The sequence below is a fragment of the Polypterus senegalus genome, chromosome 14 (genome assembly GCF_016835505.1).
Source record: "Polypterus senegalus isolate Bchr_013 chromosome 14, ASM1683550v1, whole genome shotgun sequence".
NCBI lineage: Eukaryota > Metazoa > Chordata > Cladistia > Polypteriformes > Polypteridae > Polypterus > Polypterus senegalus.
This window is the reverse complement of record NC_053167.1, coordinates 479,403-503,740: the sequence shown is the minus strand read 5'-3', so window position 1 is coordinate 503,740 and position 24,338 is coordinate 479,403. Positions and strand designations below refer to the sequence as shown.

Here is a 24,338-nt window from a genome sequence, read left to right as displayed (position 1 = left end):
ACATGCTGCTGGGGCTTCCACCTGAACTGACAGCAGCGGCAAGCAGCAATCGCCACACAGAACACATTACATTTATGATATTTCAACTCTCTGTACATTTAGAATCCTTTGATTTATTTACTCCCCCGGGTGGAATTGAAGAGTCGCATAGTGTTGGGTCTCCTCATTGTGTCAGTGGAGCAGGACGGTGACAAAAGTCTGTCACTGAAGCTACTCCTCTGACTGGAGATGATCCTGTTCAGTGGATGCAGTGGATTCTTCATGACTGACAGGAGTTTGCTTAATGCCCGTCGCTCTGCCACAGATGTTAAACTGTTCAACTTTATTCCTACAATAGAGCCTGCCTTCTTAACAAGTTTGTCCAGGCGTGAGACGTCCTTCTTTATGCTGTCTCCCCAGCACACCACCGCATAGAAGAGGGCACTCGCCACAACCGTATGGTAGAACATCTGCAGCATCTTATTGCAGATGTTGAAGGACGCCAACCTTCTAAGAAAGTATAGTCGGTGAGCAATTGGAGATTTTAATGTTTATACAGTAGCTAACGGTGGAGTTTTCATTTGTCTTGAGGAGCATTGGCAAAAGTTTCAAAGCTGACATCAGACTCTGGAATAATTTTTAGTTCTTTTCATTTCCTTTTAATGAAAACTAAAAAAGGTTGTTTGTGGAGACATTGGCCACACTTATTTAACACAAGTAGTAAAGTCAGTATGTAAGTACAATAGATGAGGGCCTCCTGCTGACATCATATCTTTGAGTGGCTGTGATTGGTAAAAATGAAAGCAAACATTTGCCATACCATCCATCCATACATATGCTTTCCAAATTCTTTTCAAGAGATAAATGAACTCATCTATACTAATAAAAGGCAAAGCCCTCACTCACTCACTCACTCACTCACTCACTCACTGACTCATCACTAATTCTCCAACTTCCCGTGTGGGTGGAAGGCTGAAATTTGGCAGGTTCATTCCTTACAGCTTCCTTACAAAAGTTGGGCAGGTTTTATATCGAAATTCTACGCGTAATGGTCATAACTGGAAGCAGTTTTTCTCCATTTACTGTAATGGAGATGAGCTTCAACGCCGTGGGGCGGAGTTTCGTGTGACATCATCACGCCTCCCACGTAATCACGCAGTACATAGAAAACCAGGAAGACCTCAAAAAAGCGCTCAAGAAAACATGCATTATATAATTGAGAAGGCAGCGAAACAATAAGAAGCGAGCGAGTGACATATACAACCATATTCATGAGTTCTGCTACTTCGGAAACAAAGCACGATGTAAACCTACACTTTAAATTAAGTTCATAGACAGGCTGCCGCTGGCGTTTGTAATTTAGTGCCTGCCCATATAAGGCCGTCCGTCAGCGCAATCCAATAGCAAACTGCCACGGGTAAATATTCACGGGTGAAGGACTGTGCTTATGGAGAGGAAGATGAGATGGTCAGGGTGGTGTTTGACACAAACTCAGCGAAACTGCGAGAGAAAGTTTTAAGTGCCAGGACTAAGGTAACATTAAATAAAGCTATGGACATAGCACGAGATGGCACCAGCACAGCTGGGAACCTTCGATGCAAGTACACCGAGTGGCTCACGGAACTGACGAGTGCACAGATAAAAGCAACAGTTCCAAAGAGCGCTGAACAAAACCGAATTACACAATTGAAAAGGCAGCAAAAATATGAAGCGCCTGATAAGCATATTCATAAATGCAGCTACTGTGGAAACAAAGCACACGGTGGAAAAAGTCAATGTCCCGCTAAAGGAAGACAGTGTAAAAACCCGTGCATGCAGTGTGTCAGGTCTCAGATAAAGAAGAAGACGAGCTGTTTATTGATGCAGTAAGAAACGAATCGATGAATGAAACCTGTCATCTTTACAACGATTGACAAACACGGAATGTAACTTGAACACAACACATCCTACAAATACGAACCTGATTGAAAGAAATAATGATAATCAAATCCTTGATGACAGCAACACTCAGTAACACTCACAAAACAAATACTGTATATTGACAGTCATGTTACGTTATTTTTAAAATGTTCCCTTTTCTTTTCTACCTTTTTAACACACTACTTCTCCGCTATGATACGCTGGTATATATATATATGTATATATATATACCCGATCTACATACTCGAATAATGGATACTTTATTCGCCATCAATGATTGTTTTGGTAAAGCCATACTCAGTGTATTCATTAGATGAACGGTAAAAAGTAAGAGCGAGGGAGGATGACTCATTGAGGCATGCAGGCTGTAGTGCGTCAACTCTATCTGAATTGCGCGATCACATTTGAAAAATATATCTTTTCAAGTTCTATTTAGTCCATATGTGTCAAACTCAAGGGTCATGGCCACATCCGCCCGGCGTAATTATATCCGCCCGCGAGATCATTTTATATACTGTATTATTGTTATTAATGGCCCGGTATATGAAGCGCTGGTAACACAATAAACTACAGATCCCATAATGCAGCGCTTCAGCTGCCTTGCCGAACACTTACCGCTTACTAGAGTTATTGCGCACTGAGTTTGCACGGCGCTTTGGTGACTTTGAAGAACAAAAAAAGTCCGTCTACATGCGGCTCGAACCTTGTGCATGTTTGGTAGCACATATCTGTGTGAGAAGCTCTTCTCAGTGATAAAGACTAACAAAACAGCACACAGGAGTCGCCTCACTGATGAGCACCTGCAATCCATCCTGAGAATCTCCACAACACAGAACCTCACACCAAACAGAAACGAACTTGTGGCCAAAAAAAGATGCCAGGCGTCCAGCTCTAAAATGACATATGAGCAAAGACAACTGAATGATTTGATTTTTATTGCACGTAAGAGCGGGAGTCAACAGTTTTAACAAACAGCGTATTGCACTGATACGAAATAGCTGTGTGTGTATATATGTAGATATGTATGTATATGTATATATATGTTTATATATGTGTGTGTGTATGTATGTATATATATATATATATATGTTGTCACAAGAACGAGACATGAACAGATAAAGAGTTGGGGCAGCCACCCGTATATTATGGTATCCTGGCTGCAAAATCGTTTTTTCTTATAGAAATACAGCACTGAAGTGCTTACAACAGAGTCCAAAACAAGACTGTCAGAGAAGGGAAAAGGGAAGGCTTTTAAAGGGGGAGGCAGGAAGTGAGGTCATAAGGATTGGGCACGTGTTCATCTTTCATTGGATTAGTCCCGGATGTGACATCAGGGGGGCGGGAGCTGGCAAGGTCTGTCTCCATTGGCTCGGTCCCAGAAGTGACGTCCAGAGAGACAGGTGGAACCTCCCGGGTTAGGTCTACAGGGAAGTGAGAAAGAGAGTTAGTGCACTCTGCCACATCCTGGCATGGCTCAGAACTGCCTTCACTCGAGCCCTTTAGCTGCCTCCCATGCGCGCGTGTGTGACAATGTATTTGTGTGTATATATGTGTGTGTATGTATGTATATGTGTGTATATATGTGTGTGTATATATATATATATATATATATATATATATATATATATATATATATATATATATATATATATATATATATATATATATATATGACAACAACACTCATCACTCACAACAGTGACAAAACAATTACATTGACAATCAGGTTACGTTATTTTCAGAATGTTTCCTTTTCTTTTCATTGCTTCTTTAACACACTACTTCTCCGCTGCGAATCGCGGGTATTTTGCTAGTTTAGTAATAAACACTGGCAATTTTGCTGTGTAAGTTTATAATTACCTAATCATTAATCATGTATGCAGCATGTATGCAGCTTTGCACCCTACGAACCAAGTTACCAGAACTATTCTATAACATTTCAGTAATTATTTACCACTGAAATGCTGATCTTTCTGATCATAAAATAGGTTATTACGATAGAAATTGATGAGAAGAATTTATAATAAATTGCAGAATTATGGTATTTGAGGGTTCTTCTAGAGTGTTTCTTTCTTTTGGACGATTTGGCTGTTAAACTAATTGGCACATCGTCATCTCATAGCAGGCTTAAGTTTCGAGTTTGATATTTTTCCATCCAGCTGTTTTAGCTCCAGAAACTGTGACACAGAGACAAACACAATGACACAGACAGACATACACACACACACCCATCATCGAGATATCGATGTTTTCGGTATCAGGGAACCCTAAAATGTCGAGATCCATCGATTAAATATTTTTGATGAATTTTAAACTTTTGCTCCTCCCCTATAGATAATAAGGTGGGGGAGGGCACAAAGGAAAAACAAATAAATATAAAAGCAAAGCTTTGTTGGTCAATGAAAACCGTGGGTGGGCAGAGGTCTACCCGGGCCCAATACTCCTGCTGTATGGAGAGCTCATTGTGAAGTGTTTGCCCTTATACCTCATACCAATTTTGCAGCTGGCAATGTATTGTGTTTCAGTGCTGTGTTGTGTAGCCTGAATAGACACCACTGGCTAACATGAATGTGGTGGTTTCCATGCTCTTATAAGACAATTGTTTTTAAGCAACAGCTTGCAAGAGCTTTATAAAATATTTCTTTATATGTGAACACTTGGTTCAGATGTAGCCTGAGTCTTGGTTTCTTTAGAACCCTACTTTGGTGTTTTTCTATAAATTGTACTTCCAACTGCTGCTGTACATGACTGTGACATAAAAAAACACAAACAGGAGACGGTGTTTGAGGTTGTGGTGTGACAGGGGCTTTCCAAAATCCAAGCACAGCATCTCAACAGTTATACTCTACAATAACATGATGCGTCTTTTCAGTTGATTTTATACTAATGGACAGTGATTGGTTCACTAGATCTCAAAAGTCTTTTTGATCTGCGGTATTTTCTACATCCACATCAATTATTTTGTTCTTGTCTGTGTGCACAACTCTCCAAGTGCTTACATTTGTCTTCATCTGTCATTTATCTGTCCAATTCCGAATTCTGCTCAGGCCTATGCATATTGATTTAGCTGCTTGCAGGGTGTCTGCTAATCCGCCTAATTTACTTCAGTATAATCTGCAAATTGAACTAAATTATTTGTTGCATGTTTATCATTTGTATAAATTAAAAAGAGCAGCAGCTATAACACAACTTTCTGCTGTTGTGATTTTCTTAAATGGGAAGGCCAAAACCGTAAACCGTAACTGTGTTAAGGTTATTAATGAATTAATTGTAAGAAGGAAAAAATAAACACATGAAGAAAGTTAATTCTACAATCAAAAATAAACTGAAAACTGTTCTAAACAAAAGAACAGAAAAATTAATCAATTCAAAAAGAATAAACACTTGTAAGTTAGAAAGAGAGGAAAGAAGAAAAAAAAACACAATCCCAAAACTCAAAATCCTATATCCAGAATAAATATTCGAAACTCCAAATATATTAACACACTTAAGTCTCGAGTTGAATAACAAAAATTCTAAACAAAAGCCTCAAAAGAGAGATGACCAAAATACATATTTCAAGTGGAAAAGGAGTACAGAAGAGTCCAAAAATACAATATCTAAAACATTAATAAGACAGCATGTTAAAGTCTTGTATAATCCTCTCAGGTAGCTGCAGTAATCAGAACCTCACTGACTCAGAGTCCTAATTCAAAAAGATGACATAGAACACAGGTAAAAAAGGTGAGAAAATAAAACTAATCACCAACATTTAAAAGTGAATAGGATAATGGTAATGAATCAGGAAGTAAACAAAAATACAAAATAGGACACAAATCTTTATTGTTGTCCACATATTAATCTGGCAAAATGTATTTAATCCGATGAAATTTTACATATTTGCAATGGTGAACAACAGGTTGACAGACAAGATTAGACAGCAGTTTGCGGGTGACATTGTGATCTGTAGCAAGATTAAGGAGCAGGACAAGGAGACCCTGGAAAGGTGGAGATATGCTTTAGAGATGAGAGGAATGAAGGTCAGTAGGAGTACCAAGACAGAATACATGTGTGTGAATGAGAGGGAGGTCAGTGGAATGATGAAGATGCAGAGATGGCAAAGTTGGATGTTTTTAAATACTTGAGATCAACAGTACAGAGTAATGGGGGTTGTGAAAGAGAAGTGAAAAAGAGAGTGCGGGCAGGGTGGAGTGGGTGGAGAAGAGTGTCAAGAGTGATTTGTGACAGACTGGTATCAGCAAGAGTGAAAGGGACGGTCTACAGGATGGTAGTGAGAGCAGCTATGTTATATGGGTTGGAGACGGTGGCACTGACCTGAAAGCAGGAGACAGAGCTGGAGGTGGCAGAGTTAAAGATGTTAAGATTTGCATTGGGTGTGATGAGCATGGACAGGATTAGAAATGAGGACATTAGATGGTCTGCTCAAGTTGGATGGTTGGGAGACAAAGTCAGAGAGGCGAGATTGTGTTGGTTTGGACATGTGCAGAGGAGAAATGCTGGGTATAATGAGCATTTTCCAGGAAAGAGGAAAAGAGGAAGGCCTAAGAGAAGGTTTGTGGATGTGATGAGAGAGGACATGCAGGTGATGGGTGTAACAGAGCAAGATGAAGAGGACAGGAAGAGATGGAAAAAGATGATCTGCTGTGGCGACCCCTAACAGGAGCAGCTGAAAGAAGAAGAAACACACTAATGCAGTCCTGAGATATGCAATTATTCCAGTTCTTCTAAACCAGAGGAATAATAGTGCACCATGAGCCATTGTTTTGTGTGTTTTAAAGGCAAGGGGGGGCCACAGAGCTCCAAACCCCAACACACCAACACATTCCCGGATTCAAACAGAGGATGTTTATTACAATACCCTCATATACACAAGAACAAGTTGTCTTTTCTCTCTTTCTCCTGCTCTCCTCTCTCTACTGCACTGCTGTCCTCCAGTCGAGCGTTGTATTCGTTCCTCCCAGCTCTGACTCGTATAGACATTGCAGTGCGGTCCTTTTTATTACGGACCCAGAAGTATTTTCGGTGACGTGTTGTAGCTAGTTGGAGGCACTTCTGGGTTATGAGAAAGCCAGGGAGATCCTCCCCAAGCAGGGCCCTCTATTATCTACCAGGGATCCCAACAGGGCTACTCTTCTGGACTCCAACTCCCATGCCTCCCTGCGGGTGTCCGAACTGGGACTCTATATGAGGGGCACTACCACCTATTAAAGTGGTTGATGAACTGCTTCATGCCATACTCTCCTGCCAGTTCTTTGGGCATCCTGACAGGGTATTGTACCCGTTTAGTCCACCATTCCATTATGGCCTACCTGCCGGGTAAGTGCTCCACCTCCATTCTGGTCGGGATGCCCATTCTCTGGGGTATCTACAGTGTTTAAGTTATCCACACCTTGCATACCAAATCACTGTCTACTACATTTTAAAAAGCTATCACACACAAGACATTTTTGACAATTAGACCATCAATTAGAAAATCAGAACTTTAGAAAAAATGATGCGAACAGGCCATGCAGCCTGATAAGCTTGTTAATCATATCCACCTAATTTCTCCAAAACAGCATCAGGTCAAGTTTTGAATGTGACTAAAATCCAATTTAGTTGGAAAATTTAGTATTTTATTCCATGTGTTTATGATTTTCTGTGGGGAAAAAAAAAAAACTTAACAAGTTTCTAACTGTGTTGAGCTTATTTTAAAGTAACAATCAGGTCCACTGTACTAATTCCTTTCATAATTTTAAACACTTCAATCATGTGACCTCTTAATCTCTTGGTTTTTTTTTTTTTCAAACTAAAAAGGCTCAACTCCTTTAATCTCTTCTCATAGCTCATACTTCTCAGATCATCCTAGTCGTTATTCTCTGGATATTTCTTGCACAGCTGCAGTTATTTTTGTAATATGGAGGCCAAAACTGCATGGAGTACTCCAGGAGGGGTCACAATGGTGTGTTACAAAGCTTAGGTATAATGTTGTAGTTTTTTGTTGTGAAATGTATGTGGTGGAAGCTAAAATAAATGCTATACTCTATTTACTTAGGTTTATCGAGGGCAAATGCAAGAAAAGGACTCCATTGTGTTTGTGTGTCTTTGAATGTTTGGGTGCGAACTGGGCCGCTAGATTTACTCACAAAGGTTTTGAAAAAAAATAACAAGCACAGAGATTAACATCTAGCCATTGGCTAAAGAGATTGTACAAGCAGTCAGGCTTTAGGTCCAGAGCTCCATCTTGTGGGTTGCTCATCTCCTAAATGAAATGCCTCCTTTACTGCAGTGCCCTGCTTTTATAGCTTAAGAACCTGAAGGGGCAGGGTCAGCTGCCCTCACTGGGCATCTCCTCAGAGCTGAGGATGAAAACAGTTAATAATCGCGCCACCTGGTGGCCCAGGGTGGTAGTGCTTACTTTTGACAAGCCCTAAAGGAAACCCTGTGTGGCACATAAGTGACAAAATTATAATTCAACTAGGGGGCACGCCCCCACTTTGCTCGGCTCCCCCAACCCCGGCCTGCACTACGCACCAGCCACTTCGTGTCTCTGCCACTCACGTTGTGAAGAGGTCGGCTGAATACACCCCAAGGAGATGCGGTGACTCCTCCGAAACCTCGTCTTAAACGGTAATACAATGGGAAATAAATACAGGTTTTGTTTTTTTTTATCTCCTTTTTGCTCGATCAGCTGCTGGCCTGCTGCTGCTGCCGTGCCACGTGATCTGCATTTTGCGCAGCACTTCGAGCATTTTAAAGCCTGTACAGAAGCTGTCTTTCTCATCTACTCTTTTATTTACGGCCCCGGGTGTGGTTAAATCTCTTGGCACAAAGTCTAGTCTCGCGGGACATGAGTTCTTGATATTTTTTAGTTTATAATTTAAAAAACAGAATAAGAATCTGAAAATTTAACAACATCACATTAAAGTTTGATAAATTCTGAACACCAGCAAAACCAAGGAACTGATGGTGGATTTTAGTAAGCCCAGGCCCCTCATGGACCCCGTGATCATCAGAGGTGACTGTGCAGAGGGTGCAGACCTATAAATACCTGGGAGTGCAGCAGGATGACAAATTGGACTGGACTGCCAATACTGATGCTCTGTGTAAGAAAGGACAGAGCAGACTATACTTTCTGAGAAGGTTGGCATCCTTCAACATCTGCAATAAGATGCTGCAGATGTTCTACCAGATGTTTGTGGCGAGCGCCCTCTTCTACGGGTGGTGTGCTGGGGAGGCAGCATAAAGATGAAGGACGCCTCACGCCTGGACAAACTGGTGAGGAAGGCAGGCTCTATTGTAGGCACAGAGCTGGACAGTTTAACATCTGTGGCAGAGCGACGGGCGCTGAGCAGACTCCTGTCAGTCAGGAAGAATCCACTGCATCCACTGAACAGGATCATCTCCAGACAGAGGAGCAGCTTCAGAGACAGACTGCTGTCACCGTCCTGCTCCACTGACAGAATGAGGAGATCGTTCCTCCCCCACACTATGCGACTCTTCAATTCCACCCGGGGGAGTAAATGCTAACATTAATTTAAAGTTATTGTCTGCTTTTACATGCATTTTATCACTCTTTAATTTATTTATTTTTTGTATCAGTATGCTGCTGCTGGATTATATGAATTTCCCCTTGGGATTAATGAAGTATCTATATATCTATCTATCTATCTATCTATATATATTGCTACTTTCTTTCAATAAAAAAGCATTCATGTTAAAAGTTAAATTGTTTTCTTTTGTTATGGGGCTTCACATTATTAAATGCAATTTTAGAAATTTAAATGCAAAAGCATTTTAACAATTTGTCCAAGTATAAATTATGTAATTCAGCTCATGCAATATAGTCAGTTTGTACAGAAAATACAGTAGTGAAGAAATTCTCATAGACTTCTTACAGTTTGGAAATTGATATAAATAGTTTGATTTCTAAAATTTTACACACCAATGTTAACGGAAATGTTCATTTTTTTTTTCTTTTGTGCCAGGGGTTCCTGTGTCTTAAGGATAATACATTTACCACAACAGAGGATTATTGCGTTACGCTGGAAACCCGGTAAGGCTTTCATTCTCATTTCAGCTCCCGTTTGCAACTTATAAAATGTGGCAGCCTTAAATATCCTTTAACGTTCTTGTCTGTTCCACTTATCATTACGTGTCATATGAGGATATCATGAAGTATATAAACTCAGCAGACAAAGGTGAATATGAGTAAGATGAGGACAAAAGAGAGATCAGAACTTAAATGCACATATGGCAAATATTTCCAAATTTCTTAGGAATGTAAATCTTACACTTCTGATCCGTTCTAAATGTGAAATTAGAGAAGATACCAGACCGGCGAATTAAATGATGAGATCAAATAGAGGTAAAATGACTCGCTCGTTGTGAAACTGGTTTGAGCAAAAACAGGATTGGCATTGGAAACCACTGGTCTAGATGATGTGCAGCAGCAAATTAAAATGCAAATAAAATAGTAGGCTATTTATAAGACCTGTGTGGCGGTCAGCTGGGGTCCTTAGCTGGCTGAGATGCCTTGTTAATAGAAGGACTGGCAGAGAGAACAGACACAGGGCATTGCCTCCCCCTGGATATTTAGATGGCAGCACCCCTTGTTTGCAGTGGTGCCTCAGATTCCCACAGGGCTCCATGGGAGTTGGATTTTGACATGTTGGGTTCCGTGAGTGGACCAGGGAGTGCTGCAGGGGTTGCAGAGCCCTACTACGCTGGGTTTCCACCTCACCCAGAAGTCTTTCCAGATCATGCCAATAGGCCACCGGAAGTGCTTCTTAGTGTGGCAAAAAAGGAGCAGACTGCCACAGCTCCAGGAGACAGAGTTGGGAGGAAGAGGGATGAAGCTTGCTGGAGAAGGAGTAGATGAAGAAGATGGAGTGAGTGAGAAAGTAGAAAATAAAGTGCTCTATTGTGCTGTTTATAGTATATTTGTACTGTGCTGTGGAGGTGGGATACTTGGGAAATGGTACTCACATCAGAATAAAAAATGTGTGTGTTGCAGGGACTTGTGCCTGGTATTTGTCTGTGTCATTTTTGAGGAGCTGGTACTACCCCTGGTGGCACAACTGTTAACTTTAAATCAAGAGATGTAAAGCTCTGACACTATAATGTGCTCGCCATGTCCATAACAGCTTTTCCATTTAAGTCCTGATGGCCCACTTTAATTAAATCGAGTGCCAGAGATTTAAGGAGACTTACAACAGAGGTGTTAGACATCAGCAAGGTCAAAACTTGGTAAGGCATGAGACTGATTGCCAGATTAAAGGGAATACACTAAATATGAACTTAAAAATATAATCTTCCTGATAAAAAAGAATGCAGGTGTCTTTACATGTGAGAGTCAAGGACTGTGTTGCTGATGTGGATGGGAGCAACACTGGAGCACCACAAGGAACAGGCCTGTCTGCTGTTCTCCTCACTTCATACACCTCAGACTGTAAATTTAACAGCAGGTCATGTCTCTTGCAGAAATTCTCAGATGATTCTGCACTTATGGGGTGTATAGATAAGGGGGGGGGGGTGAGACAGAGGAGACAAGTCCGGTGGAGAACATTAGTCATTGGTGCAAAGAGAATTGTCTGCAGCTTAACATCAGCAACACCAAGGAACAGGTTATTGACCTTCACCGCACCAAACAGCTTCTACGTCCGGTCACTATTCAAGGAGTGGATGTAGAAGTGGTCTACTCCTACAAGTACTTGGGGGTTCACATCAAGGATAGACTGAAATAACACAGGGGACCTCTATAAGAAAGGGCAGAGCTGGCTCCTTTTTCTTAGGACACTGCATTCCTTTAATGTGAGTTAAGACATCTTCTTTAACTCTGTGATGGCCAGTGCAACTTTCTACACTGGGGTGTGCTGGGCTCTTCAAGAAAGTCCATTAAAATCAACAGGCTAAGTTATGGGACACACTCTGGACCCTCTGAAGGTTAGATAGATAGATAGATAGATAGATAGATAGATAGATAGATAGATAGATAGATAGATAGATAGATAGATAGATAGATAGATAGATAGATAGATAGTGAAAGAGAGAATTCAAACAAAACAGAATGCTATTATGAACAATGCTTCACAAGAGTCCCAAAATTTTTTTCAAATTTGCCTTCTTGTTCGGGATTGGGTACTGCCAAAACCCCAACAAGATACAAAATAGGGCCTTGAATAATCTTAATGAAATAAAGGATTTATTTTAAACAAAGGCTAAAAATCCATTAAGATCTTAAGAGCACAAAATTGTCCAACAAGGCAAAGCAATCCAATGCAAACAAAGTCCCAATGCAGAATCCAAAGGCAAAGTCAAAAACAGAGCACATGTTAAAAAATCCAGAAATCACAAAAAGCAATAAAGCACAGCAAAACCACAAATGAGACTCCAGTCCCCAGTGCGTTTGAAATTAACCACCAGGACCTCCAATAAACAGGGTGGAGGTCAGTTCCTGGCAGTGATTGGCAGGTGGCCCTGCCCCTTGGGGAACCACCCACAAAACACATAGGACGTAATCAAATTAACACAAGGAATAATACACATAACAAACAAAAGAAACATTATGTTCCAAAATTAGACAAAACACACATCTTTGAACCCCAGTCAGGGAAGAAATACTGGCTGAAACATGACAAATGCTGTGCATCCTCTCTGTGACACACTAACACTGAGGACTGGAAGTAGCGGAGTTGAAGCTGCTACCATTTTTGGAGTAACAAGGGTAGACAGGATTGGGAATGAATATGTGAGAAGGTCCACGCAGGTACTGTACGACTGTTTGGTGACCAAGTGAGAGAGGCTCAATTGAGATGGTTGGGGCACATGCAGAGGAAAGATGAGGGGTACATCAGGAAAAGAATGCTGAGGATGGAACCGCCAGGCAAGAGGAAAAGAGGAAGGCCAAAGGATGTGGTTGCGGAGAACATGAAGGCAGGAAAATGATGTAAAAAACAGGGATAGACGGAGACAGATGATATGCTAAGGCGACCCCTAAGCAGGAGCAGCCAAAAGAAGAAGAAGAAGTGTCAAGCAACATTTCAGCTTGCATTCGGTGCTGAAGCTTGATGGCACCATGAATATGGACGCTCTCTCACAACTTCAGAGCCTTGGGCTCAAGTCTCAAGTCTAAACATTCATGTGCCTAGTGTGGCCTAAATGGGCTCTGTCTCCCTGTATTCTTTGAATAAGATGATACGGACGGAAGGATTTGCCGGTAAAAGTATGATTATTCTGATAAATGGCATTCAACTTAGGATTTGTAATGTAAAACAGAGATTGTTGACCCAGTACCTGTTAATTAGAGTCTATTAATGTCTGTTTGCTTATGGATTATATACTGCCTTACTTGTGCTGACAGAGCTTTCAGTGAAAAGAGCCGCATTTGCTGTCATTTAGTTTCCCCTTGAGAACGCAAATTTAAGGTGTGGAGAATTAAAAGAAACTGTGTAGTTCCAATGATACACGATCTGTTAGGATCTGATGGCATCAGAGTGCCAGTTAGTGCAGTTTTGATTTTTTTTCCATATCTTCTTTCAGTTTGTTTTTCCTTTGACGTGTAGATATCACGGTTGAAGGCTCCCCAAGTTGCCTGTGCTATAGCCTGTGTACTGTGCATGCTAATCATCAACACCATTTTGCATTTAACCATCATGCTTTGAATCTTTATCCTTCTGTATGTTATCTTTGTGGAAAATTAAACACTGCCTGCCAATAGGCAAATTACAGAGCAGAAATCCTAGAACTTGGATTTCAAGTAGACAATTCTTTAAAGTTTTCTCCGACTCTCCGAGGTAGAGCACTATACCAAGACCCCACCTAAGCACGCCAAGAACCATATTAAATGAAAAGATCAGGAAATGGAGACTTAATCACAATCTGAAATGTCATTGTTTTAAATGACAAAGCAGATGACCAAAAGCCAGAAAACACTAATGAAGAAGTCACAAGAAAAATGTCTGATTGATCCAAAATCAGATGATTCGGGTTAAGACGTGACACCGCTAAATATCGTTGTGACGATGACGCCAAAAGTGCCAAGACGGCCACTCTATATATTTGGAGGGAGTGAGATTAAAACAAAAAAACACAAAAATACTGTAGAGTTGCCTCTGCAGATGCGTGTTCAAGATAAAACCGTCCCAAGATGGTGGAGCTTCCAGTTTTGGGTCCTCACTGTCTGCACGATTTATTGGGTTGCAGATTTAATTATAAATGGATGTATTTGGGGCGGCACTGTGGCGCAGTTGGTAGCGCAGCTGCTTCGCAGTTAGTAGACTATGTCCTCCCTGCGTGGAGTTTGCATGTTCTCCCCGTGTCTGCGTGGGTTTCTTCCCACAGTCCAAAGACATGCAGGTTAGGTGCATTGGCGATCCTAAATTGTCCCTAGTGTGTGCTTGGTGTGTGGGTGTGTGCCCTGCAGTGGGCTGGCGCCCTGCCTGACAAGTAGAGGAGGCGGGTTCAGGTGACTGGAAACCGGACGTGACATCATGAGGGGTTGGTCTGCCAATCATCCTTTCTGCAGAGGGAGGAAAAGGAGAGGTATTACGAGACAGCACCAACCCCTGGATCGGAATGTAATTACAATCAGTCAAGCCCTGAAGTTGTCCCCTAATTATATGTGTGACAGTATATTAACCATTTTGGATTTGGTCACTGTATCTTTCTGGTTTAACATTCAGTCAGTTTAAAATCTTATTATGGATTATGGACTTGTTTAAATAAACGTTTGATGTACAGTATGTGTTTCCTTATGAGCTTGCCCTGATCAGCAGAATAGCCTGTCATGCATGATTCTTTTATGTCATATTCTCATGGAAGTTTCTTCTCATTATAAATTTTTGATGTCAATTAAAACATTTTCGATGCTTGTTTTTTGAATTTGTGGTCATTGTAACCTCTTAGTGCTTGTATGTTTAATTTTGAAAAACAGTTAATTTTTTTTCAACATGAAAAATGTTATTGTGGATCACAGAAACATGCAAATAGCAAAAATTAACATAAATACAGTAGATATGAATGTCTAGTGTCTGCGGCTGTACTGATGCAGATTTAGTACACGTCTTTCATGCAATGTGTTTTGAAACTGTCACAAACGCACAGCTAGACATTGCAATCTATCCATCATATAGAACCTTTCATCTCTATCTATCTATCTATCTATCTATCTATCTATCTATCTATCTATCTATCTATCTATCTATCTATCTATCTATCTATCTATCTATCTATCTATCTATCTATCTATCTATCTATCTATCTATCTAGTGGCCTATATGTTCAGTCTGACCACTGCAGTCTTAGGCATGTCTTAGATGAAAGAAGTGTTGACGTTATTTTACAAATGAAGCAGCCTTTCTCCTTCAGTTGCACTTCAGTGATGGTAGGGAATCACCCCATGCCATAACCGACAGATAGATTTAAAAATGGGCACTGCACACAATTTTATTTTTCACAGCAGTGACACTTTATTACATGTAATGGTGTCTTCATTCCTTGAACAAAAAGGTGATCAAAATAGCCAGTTATCAGAAGTCACCAGGGTGCCTTTTACCATTTTGTTATTTATTTCATTTTCATAGCCAATGCATAAGGAATGTCTAAAATAAATTGTGAGAACAAGGACTTTAATGTAAATCACTTTTAACGTCCTAGACATTTTTTTTGTCTCAGAGCTAAATGATGTGTTTTCATAGTATCTTTAAAACAAATGTAGGATGTAACCGAGAAACAGACACCGCATAAAGATTTGGGGTTCTTAGCCCTGTATACTGTAACAGAATCAAAGTCAATCATTTTTTGCTTTACAAAACTTAAAAGACGTAGAGGGATGGGAAGACGGACAATTTATGGGGTCGGACCGGAAATTAAACGGTGGGATGCTGGGAAAATCGTGGTGCTGGATGGGTGGCTGATGTCATCACAAGGGGACCAGAAGGAAGAAAGGAACCCAGAAGTGTTGCGGCTTTTTGGATCGTCCAGACCATATTATGGTGGCACCTCCTCTTCCTTGCTGAGAAAATAAGAAAAGAAAGGTTAGTACGCTTCTGTTGTCACCTGGCACGACTTGTCGCAGTGCGTCTTAAGTTGCTCCCCATGCGCTCGTGCGTGACAAGAGAAAGAACGAGGATGTGCAAAAATATTGGAAATTAAATATAAAAATGTCCAACATTTAAAAAAACTACAGTGCATCAAAATCAAAGTTACAGTGGATTCAGAAGGTATTCAGATCCCTTCATTGTCTGTACGCTTTATTGGGTTGCAGATTTAATTTTAAATAGATGAATTTGCCATTTCTGTCCATCACTCTACACTTAATAACAAACAATGACAAACTGATAACATGTTTGCAGACTTATTGAAAATAAAAATTTGAAATCTCTCCTTAATCTAAGTATTCAGACTCTTACTTTGTAGATGCCCCTTTGGCAGCAATGCCAACTCTGAGTCTTCTTGGGTAAGTCTCTACAAGCTGTGTGCACCTGGATTTGGGCAGTTTGTCTAATTCTTCCAGGCAGATCCTCTAAAGCTCCATTTGATTGGAAGGGAAGCCTCTGTAAACCGCTGTCTTCAGGTGTCTCCACAGATGTTCCCCTGGGGTTTACATCTTGGCTTTTCGTAGGCCCACTCAAGTACAATCACACTCCTGTCTCAAAGAGGCCACTCTAGCATTGTCTTGGTTGTACAGTTTAGGCCATTGTTGTGCTGAGAAGACACCCCCTATGACATGATGGTAGGTGACGATAAATGCCTGGCAGTGTTTGGAGTTCTGACCAAAGAGTTCAATTTTTGTCTCATCAGACCAAAACATCTTTTCCTTCATGCTCCCAGAGTCCTTTAATTGCCATTTGCAAACTCAAAGGTTGTCATATGACTTTTATTGAAGAGGATCTTCCATCTAGCCACTCTACCATAAACACCTGATTGATGCCGTGCAGCTGAGATAGTCATCACTCTGACAGCTTCTCCCAGGTCAGCTGGGTATCTTTGAAGGTCTCTTAAAGTGACAATTGGGTTCTTCGGTAACCTCCCTGACTCAAGGCCCTCCTCTTTAGGTTACTCAGTTTGTCCAAGCGGCCAACTCTATGAAGAGTCCTTGTAGTTCTAAGCTTCTTCCATTTCACAATTTGTGAGGCAGCTGTGTCTCCTGGAGCTTTAGACTCACAGCTTTAGAAAAGGTTTTTTTCCCCTTGCCTTGACCTGTGACTTAATACTTTTTGATTGTGGAGGCCTACAGAGAGCTCCTTGGACTTCATGGCTTGGTTTTGTCCTGACATGCAGTGTGATTTGTGGGACCTTCTATACACAGGTTCACGTGTGCCATTCTGTATTGCCCAGATGGACTCCAATCAAGTTCTAGAAACAACTTAAGGAAAATAAAAGCAAACAAGGTGAATCTGACCACATTTTGGAGTGCCACAGCAAAGGGTCTGACTACTTCTATAAATGAGAAATTTAATATATTTACAAACCTTTCTGATAGCATAAATTTCACTTGAATGTAGATAAATGGGCTAATTTATCCATTTAAAACGAGCTCTACAACACAACTAAGCATGCAGAATGTGAAGGGGCCTGAATACTTTTGTTATCCTCTGTATAAGCGCTATGCCATATTGCATGCAAGATCTTCTGCAAAATTGGAATTGAGCTTTAACAGTCAAGGAAAACCTTAGGGAGCCATTGTTCATATCAGAAGCATTCCAATTGACATTTGTTAGCATCTCAGCAAAACTCTCAGGATCATTCTTGTTTATTAGACGTTGACACTGATGGTCTGCAAGACTAGGTTTGTAATTTTTAATTTGTCTACACCTGCATCTATTTCTCATGAGTTTGAGTGTTCTTGTCCTAGCAGCTTTGGTGTCAAGGTAAGAACCATCCCAGAACAGCACCAGTCAATCTCGGATATGCCTCGCTCACACAGGGGAACTTTAGGTGCACCGAATGGCCAAATCTGCATGCTCTTAAAATGCAAGTGAAAACAGTAAAACCCCATGAGGGGACTATGAGAATGTGTAAACCCCTCAAAGATTTACAAAGTTAAATTCTGAATGCGACTCTCGTTCCTAATGCTGTGAGGAGGTATTGCTAACCCATGTAACACTGTGATACACCTGCTCATTCCTGACTCTTACCCCAATATGTTTGTTTCTATTTTTTTTTTAATTTAAGAATTATTGTCCATATACTATACCTTCCAGGTCTATAAACAGCTTTGGAGGAAGCTTTACTCCTTTAATCTCAATGGTAAAGAATGGTGATTTTCAGGATAAATGCCTGAGCAACAGGCCAGGTCAGATCAGGTTGGGGAGCATACACTGGTACAGTGTGTTGCTGCACCCACCACATGACAAAACCGCTTGGGATCCCAGTTGGCAACCCCCTTGGCAGACACGCGGTCCAGTCCCACCCTCCGGAAATGACCATCTATCTAACGCAGCCAGGTGTTACGTGGCCATCCCCTTGGCCTGGTCCAGCCACTTAGGTCCTCAACAATGAGGATACTGCAAGCCGGATCACCCTCAGGGAATCACGCCACATGGCTGCAGTGCCATAACTGACGTTCCCCCACAATGCCAGTAATGTGCCTCTTTTGGGACTCCATGAGCAACCGTTTATTCGACACAATGTCAAACCAGTGGTACCCATGGATTCTCTGAAGAGAATCTAGTTCTGAGATGACAGATAGGACTCCTTTCTGCTCTTCGCGGTAGTAGCTCTGCTACAGCCGCTTATAGGAAGGCTGTTCGCATTATGAAGGGGATGGGGGAAAGCCCTTGGGAGTCCCATCCTTGGAACAGTCAAATCCGCCACAGTGCTAATGGAGTCAGGCCTGTTGGGGATCAGAATTGTTGTGGTGAAGAAGCATCACCCGCTGTGCAGCAGCAATTGGGTCCCAATTTGAGGCGGCCCATCTGGGTAGGCGCGTGGAATGTCTTGCTTCCACAGCATGACCTGAGCAACCCTGGAGTGAAAAGGAAATTCTTGTCTGGATTAATACAAAACTGTGTCTCCCTTTTTAAGGCTCCCCTAATACTAATTTCTCTAGGGTGTCACTGCCAACCTTAAAGGAGCATAGTCTCCTCTCATAAAGAAAGGTTACTACTCAAAAGTTGACCTTTGATGGCTCATGAGAATTAAAAAAAGATATTCATTTATGCTTAATTTAAGAATCAACTTGGTCACAGATATTTCTCCTGAAATTCTGTTTTGTCTTGGTGGAGTTCTATATTAGGCCACTTTCCCCTTTTGTAATTTTTATTGTGTGGACTTTATTAGAATCTGTCAAAACCTATAGATGTACCACTATTTACAAGGCATTGTACTTTATAACTTCTCCCCACCTTACCTTCTACATCTATAACCTCAGGCAATTACATCGAGATAATGGACAAGCAGGAGTTAAGTTACAACTTGACATAATGTATTATTGATAGCATTCATAAAATAATAATTAATCAAAGTACATGTGAATACTGGAATCCATACAACCAGATAATTGACAGATGTGTAGTTTCAGGCAGCACACAGACTTGTAGTTACTTAAATATCTCTAGCGTAGTCATCATTTCTAGTCAGCTTTGTTCAGGGCGGGCCACATGCCTGTCTCAAAATGGCTGCCAAGTTCTGTTTTCTGCTTGTGTTCTTCTCTTCATGGTCATGGTGTGAGAGAGAAAGAAAGGGCTAAAGCGACTAAATTTGTAGATTCTCTGTCCAAATCCTTACACCAATAGGATGTTGTGGTACAGAATGGCCTCTGATTCAAAACCAATCCCAAACAGCACTACTTCAGACCAATGGGTGCACACACTGCCTTTTCACACCTACCGCAAGACCATTTGTTGAGCTGAAGCTTGCCAGCTAGGTGGTTTTTAACCATACTGTCTGGGTTTTTTGAGAGTATGTCCTGCAGGGAAATCACTTACCAAACTGTTTTGAGGCACCTCCGTCATCCCTGCAATAAATTCCCATCCTGAGTCAGTCTGAAAGACTCAGGGGGGTTGGTTAGACATGAAAGCATTGCTGTTGTTATCAATGAAATAAAACATTTCTCCTGAAACACTAATATAGTGGTGCCTTGTACTTCGAACGATTCTAACTTCGAACGCTCCAGAGTTCGAACACTAAATTTGAGAGAAATTTGATCCGGAGTTTGAACAATGCTTCTGCGTTTGAACTACGAGCGCACTGAAAAAATGTCATCTGTTATGCATCCAAGTCGACTCTTGCTTTCACTGTGAAAGCATCTCTTGTGTTACACTCGTGTGTTTTTTTTTCGCTTTATTTTTTTAACCCCTGTCTATTAACCATGGCATCCAAGAAGAGTCTGGAAGCAACGAAGCCTAAGAGTAAGGTTATAGTATCGATGATTTAGGTGATAAAGGAACTTATTGCAAAGAGTGTTTATGGAAGGTGACTCTCCTTCCAAACAATAACCTTTCTCTTCCTCTCCACCAGCCACATGCAACATCCGAACCTCCTCACTAAGGTACAGTAAATGCAATTTTCATTTTATTATTGTAATAAGCATAAGTTTTATATGTCACTGTGCTCTGTGCAAATATCTTATAAATCTGCCTTTTGCTACTCACATGCACAGTTGACACAGAGCCAGATTTAGCACAGGGGTTCACCATATAGAACTGCTAGGCAAGCATTAGAATATAAGACAAGACAGACAGACACAACTGAAAAACGGGATATCAGACTGAGGACTGTTGTATATTATTTTTGTATGTCAAAGTCAGCATAAAACTGTATCCTCTTTTGCCATGTTTGGAATGGTACAATTCACGTAAGTGGGGGACTGCACATGAAGAAAGAATATAAAGCCTTGGAACATTGCCCGGCACACCTTTGAAGCCGACGGATGGATGGGAGATAACGTCATCCGATCCGGAAAATCCTTCCAACGCACCGACGAAAATGGCAGACACATCGGGCCCCCACTCCCGAAATGGGTTCTTGCCATTGGCTTCCTTCGTCTGTTATGTAGTGTAAGCCGACATTAAACAAAGTCATTTCTCCTACGTGATTTCTTACTGCCATATCACTAAGGGAGGGGTGTTGCCTTTTTATATCATATCTACTGTATATCATTTTGGGTTACATAACACAAAATAACTCATTCCCAGGGAGCTAACGCCCCTGCTGGATACAATTATACAGTACTTGCATATTTTATTTATTGTTTTCATGTTTGAAGATGAATTGTGCTATTTTTACTTAAAATTATGTGTTTTTCCTATTTACTTTTATCAGAATGGGTATTGTTTAGGGTCTGGGAACGGATGAATTTACTTTCCATTATTTCTAATGGGAAAAAATTGATTTGGACTTTCAACAAGAGTTTAAATGGTCTACTGAAACGATAAAAGATCGAAGTATGCGGCACCACTGTATTACATTTGCGTTGTCTGACCTACAAATAAAGACATACAAAATATTTATCAACTTACAGTATATACAAAATTTCATGCTGCAGCAAATTTCTTAGGATAAGTACCTTTAGACAAAAAGAAAACGGGAGATACAATACAATACAATTTATTTTTGTATATCCCAAAATCACACAAGGAGTGCCGCAATGGGCTTTAACAGGCCCTGCCTCTTGACAGCCCTTGAGCCTTGACTCTCTAAGAAGATAAGAAAAAACTCCCAAAAAAACCCCAGTAGGGAAAAAATGGAAGAAACATCGGGAAAGGCAGTTCAATGAGCGACCCCTTTTTAGGTAGGGTTGGGCGTGCAGTGGGTGTCAAAAAGAAGGTGGTCAATACAATACAAGAACACAAGTAATCCTCAATACAGTATAAAAATAAAAATATTACAAGTACGGAGCAGAATTTAACAGTAGATGATATGTTCCTTGCATCACCCATTGGCGACAGGCACTTATAGCGCACCGCAATTGGCTCGGATTTGTTTCCGTGGCGCTAAGCTGCTGTGCTGCGAATCCGCAGACATGCAGCCCTCCACAGATGCTTCAGTGTGTCGTCCTGTTTTTGGGGGTTTCCAAAAGAGTTCAGAAACCTCACAATTAATATATAGTGTTATGAAACCAGTCTTACCTGTTGTAAGATCTTTGCCTATAAATGAGTGTGTAGTATATGGGAGGGCGGGCCGAAGGGTGGCGCTGAGGTTAGGGATCTGCACTGGTAATCGGAATGTTACCGGTTCAAATCCCATAAACGCCAAAAGTGACTCTACTCCAATGGGTCCTTGAACAAAGCCCTTAACCTGCAATTGCTCCGCCCTGGGTATGATGTTAATCTGCATCCATCCCTGCATATAAGCCCTCCAACCTGCAGTCAAAAACCTGGGGTGTGGTGGCAGAATTGGCACTCCAGTCACCATAAAAAACCTCACATTGGTTCCATTCCATCTGAACGAGTGTGGAGCTGAGGTGTCTCCCGTTGCATGGCTGCACTCAGGTCCTAACCTGGGGTCCTGAGTTGGTTTGTCATGTGGTGGGTGCAGCAATGCGCTGTATCAGCGTGTGCTCCTAACCTCTCTCTCCTCTCCTCTCTCTACATGACAGGTTCTTATAACCCCCCACATGCTGAATTGAATTGGTATATTCTAACTATTTCTTGTCACTCTGACCATAGATTAGTCTCAGTTAGTGATGTAAGGCACGGAGGGCACCTCAACATGCTCAGTTGTATATGTAGAGCCGTACGTTTAGAACATCCTGAATGTGATGTAGAGCATAGAGAAATAGCTCATCCTTAAGTATAGAAACAACTGAAACAAGAAGAAACATTTTTTTTTTGCCTTTTATTCTACATGCGTAACAACTTTTCTCTATCCTTATGTGGACTGTTTGCTTTGAAGTTTCACTAAACCCTTTTAACACAAACCATTTTTGACTGAGAGATTTCTTTTGGTATGTGTTTGGCTCATGCTTGGTCCTGTCTTACTCACCACCTATCATTGATGTGGACCCCCAAGTACTTGTACGAGTGCACCACCTCTACCATCCGAGAAAAGTGACCGGATTAGACGATACAACAGAGAACTGTGTGCCCCCGGGTGTCGTCATGTGAAATTGTGCTGTGCTTATTTATTTATTATTTTTTTTAAGCTCAGCTGCTTGACTGGGTCTACTTGCATGTTGAAAAGGGCAGCTGGTTTGTTCACTATGAGTCATCTTAGAGTAGCACTTCATGTTGAAGATAATCACATTCTAAATAACAGCTAATTAAGTTTTAAAAGTCGTTTACAGATTTAGTTGTAAGAGTTGTGGCCTTAACAAGACAAACCATTTAGCTCAACCCTGCAGTTGTTTCTACAGAATAAAATAATGGCATTTCTTTGTTGTCATCCTCATCTTCTTGAGAAAAACCGAAATGGGTAAGAAGTGGACCACCGTTACTTTATCAGTGACGAGTGAAAATATCAAAAAGCTTACGCCATCTGTGATAAAAAACCTTAGGGTTTCCACAATCTTGGATGTCTACCTTCTCCTTTTATCACAGTACTTCTCCTGAAGACACTAATTTTTGAAAGTAGGCTTTTCCCATAAAGGACTTCAGCTGCTCAGCTGCCTAGGTGTCTGTTTTGTGCTTCATAATGTGCCACATGTTTTCAATAAGGGGACAGGTCAGGGCTGCAGTCCGGCCAGTCTGGTAACCACACTCTCCGACCGCCAAGTCAAACTGCTGCAATAGATTTGTGAACAGGGCTTGGCGCACTTGCTGAAATAAAACATCCTGAAAAAGATGTTGTCAAGATGGCAGCATATATTGATCCAAAGTCCATCATTAATAGCGACATTACAGTTGTGGAAGTTCGCCATGTCATGAATATTAGCATACCCCCATACTATGGCAGAAGCTATTGATCCCTTTCTCTTTGGTCTGGAGAACACAATGTCCAGTCTTCTCCAAAAAACAATCTGAAAGGTGGTCTCGTCAGACTCTATCAAATACCTTACATATACACATGACGTAACCATCATGGGACTTATCAGAAATGGTGATGGTTGAGCAGCTAGCCCTTTGGTGTGGTCAGAACATTCCAGAGCTAAACACGTTCAAAGCTGTGGTGATGACAGTGGGCTTCAGGAGAGGTCCCCCAATAATACCACCTCTCTCCATACTTAACGATAATGTGTCAGATAACAATTTAACATTTCTTGTAATATACAATCACCCGGGACTTGACATGGAAGACCCGTGTTGATTCCATCATAAAACAGCACGTGACAGCTGAGGGAGATCAATCCACCACAAGAGCTGTTGATTCACTTCAACACAACAATCGTCAAGATGTTTTGAAGCTCGTCCATTACAAGAAGAGGCTACAATGAAATACAGGTCTGCCGTAAAGATCACTGGCACTGACTGATCTTCCACCTTAAAGGGCCCATAACTACTCCAGAACCATGAAGCGGATATTGAAAATCGTCACTGACCCCTCACATCCAGGACACAACCTGTTTGAATTTCTCCCAT

The 24,338-nt window shown here is 41.2% G+C and overlaps 1 long non-coding RNA gene across 1 annotated transcript in view; it reads left to right on the top strand.

Moving 5' to 3' along the window:
• Positions 1–24,338, top strand: part of LOC120515043 — a 551,425-nt gene that overhangs the window by 174,321 nt on the left and 352,766 nt on the right. Inside the window, exon 2 of the long non-coding RNA XR_005630571.1 lies at positions 9,867–9,934. This is a non-coding gene — a long non-coding RNA (uncharacterized LOC120515043). The remainder of the gene's footprint in view (positions 1–9,866; positions 9,935–24,338) is intronic.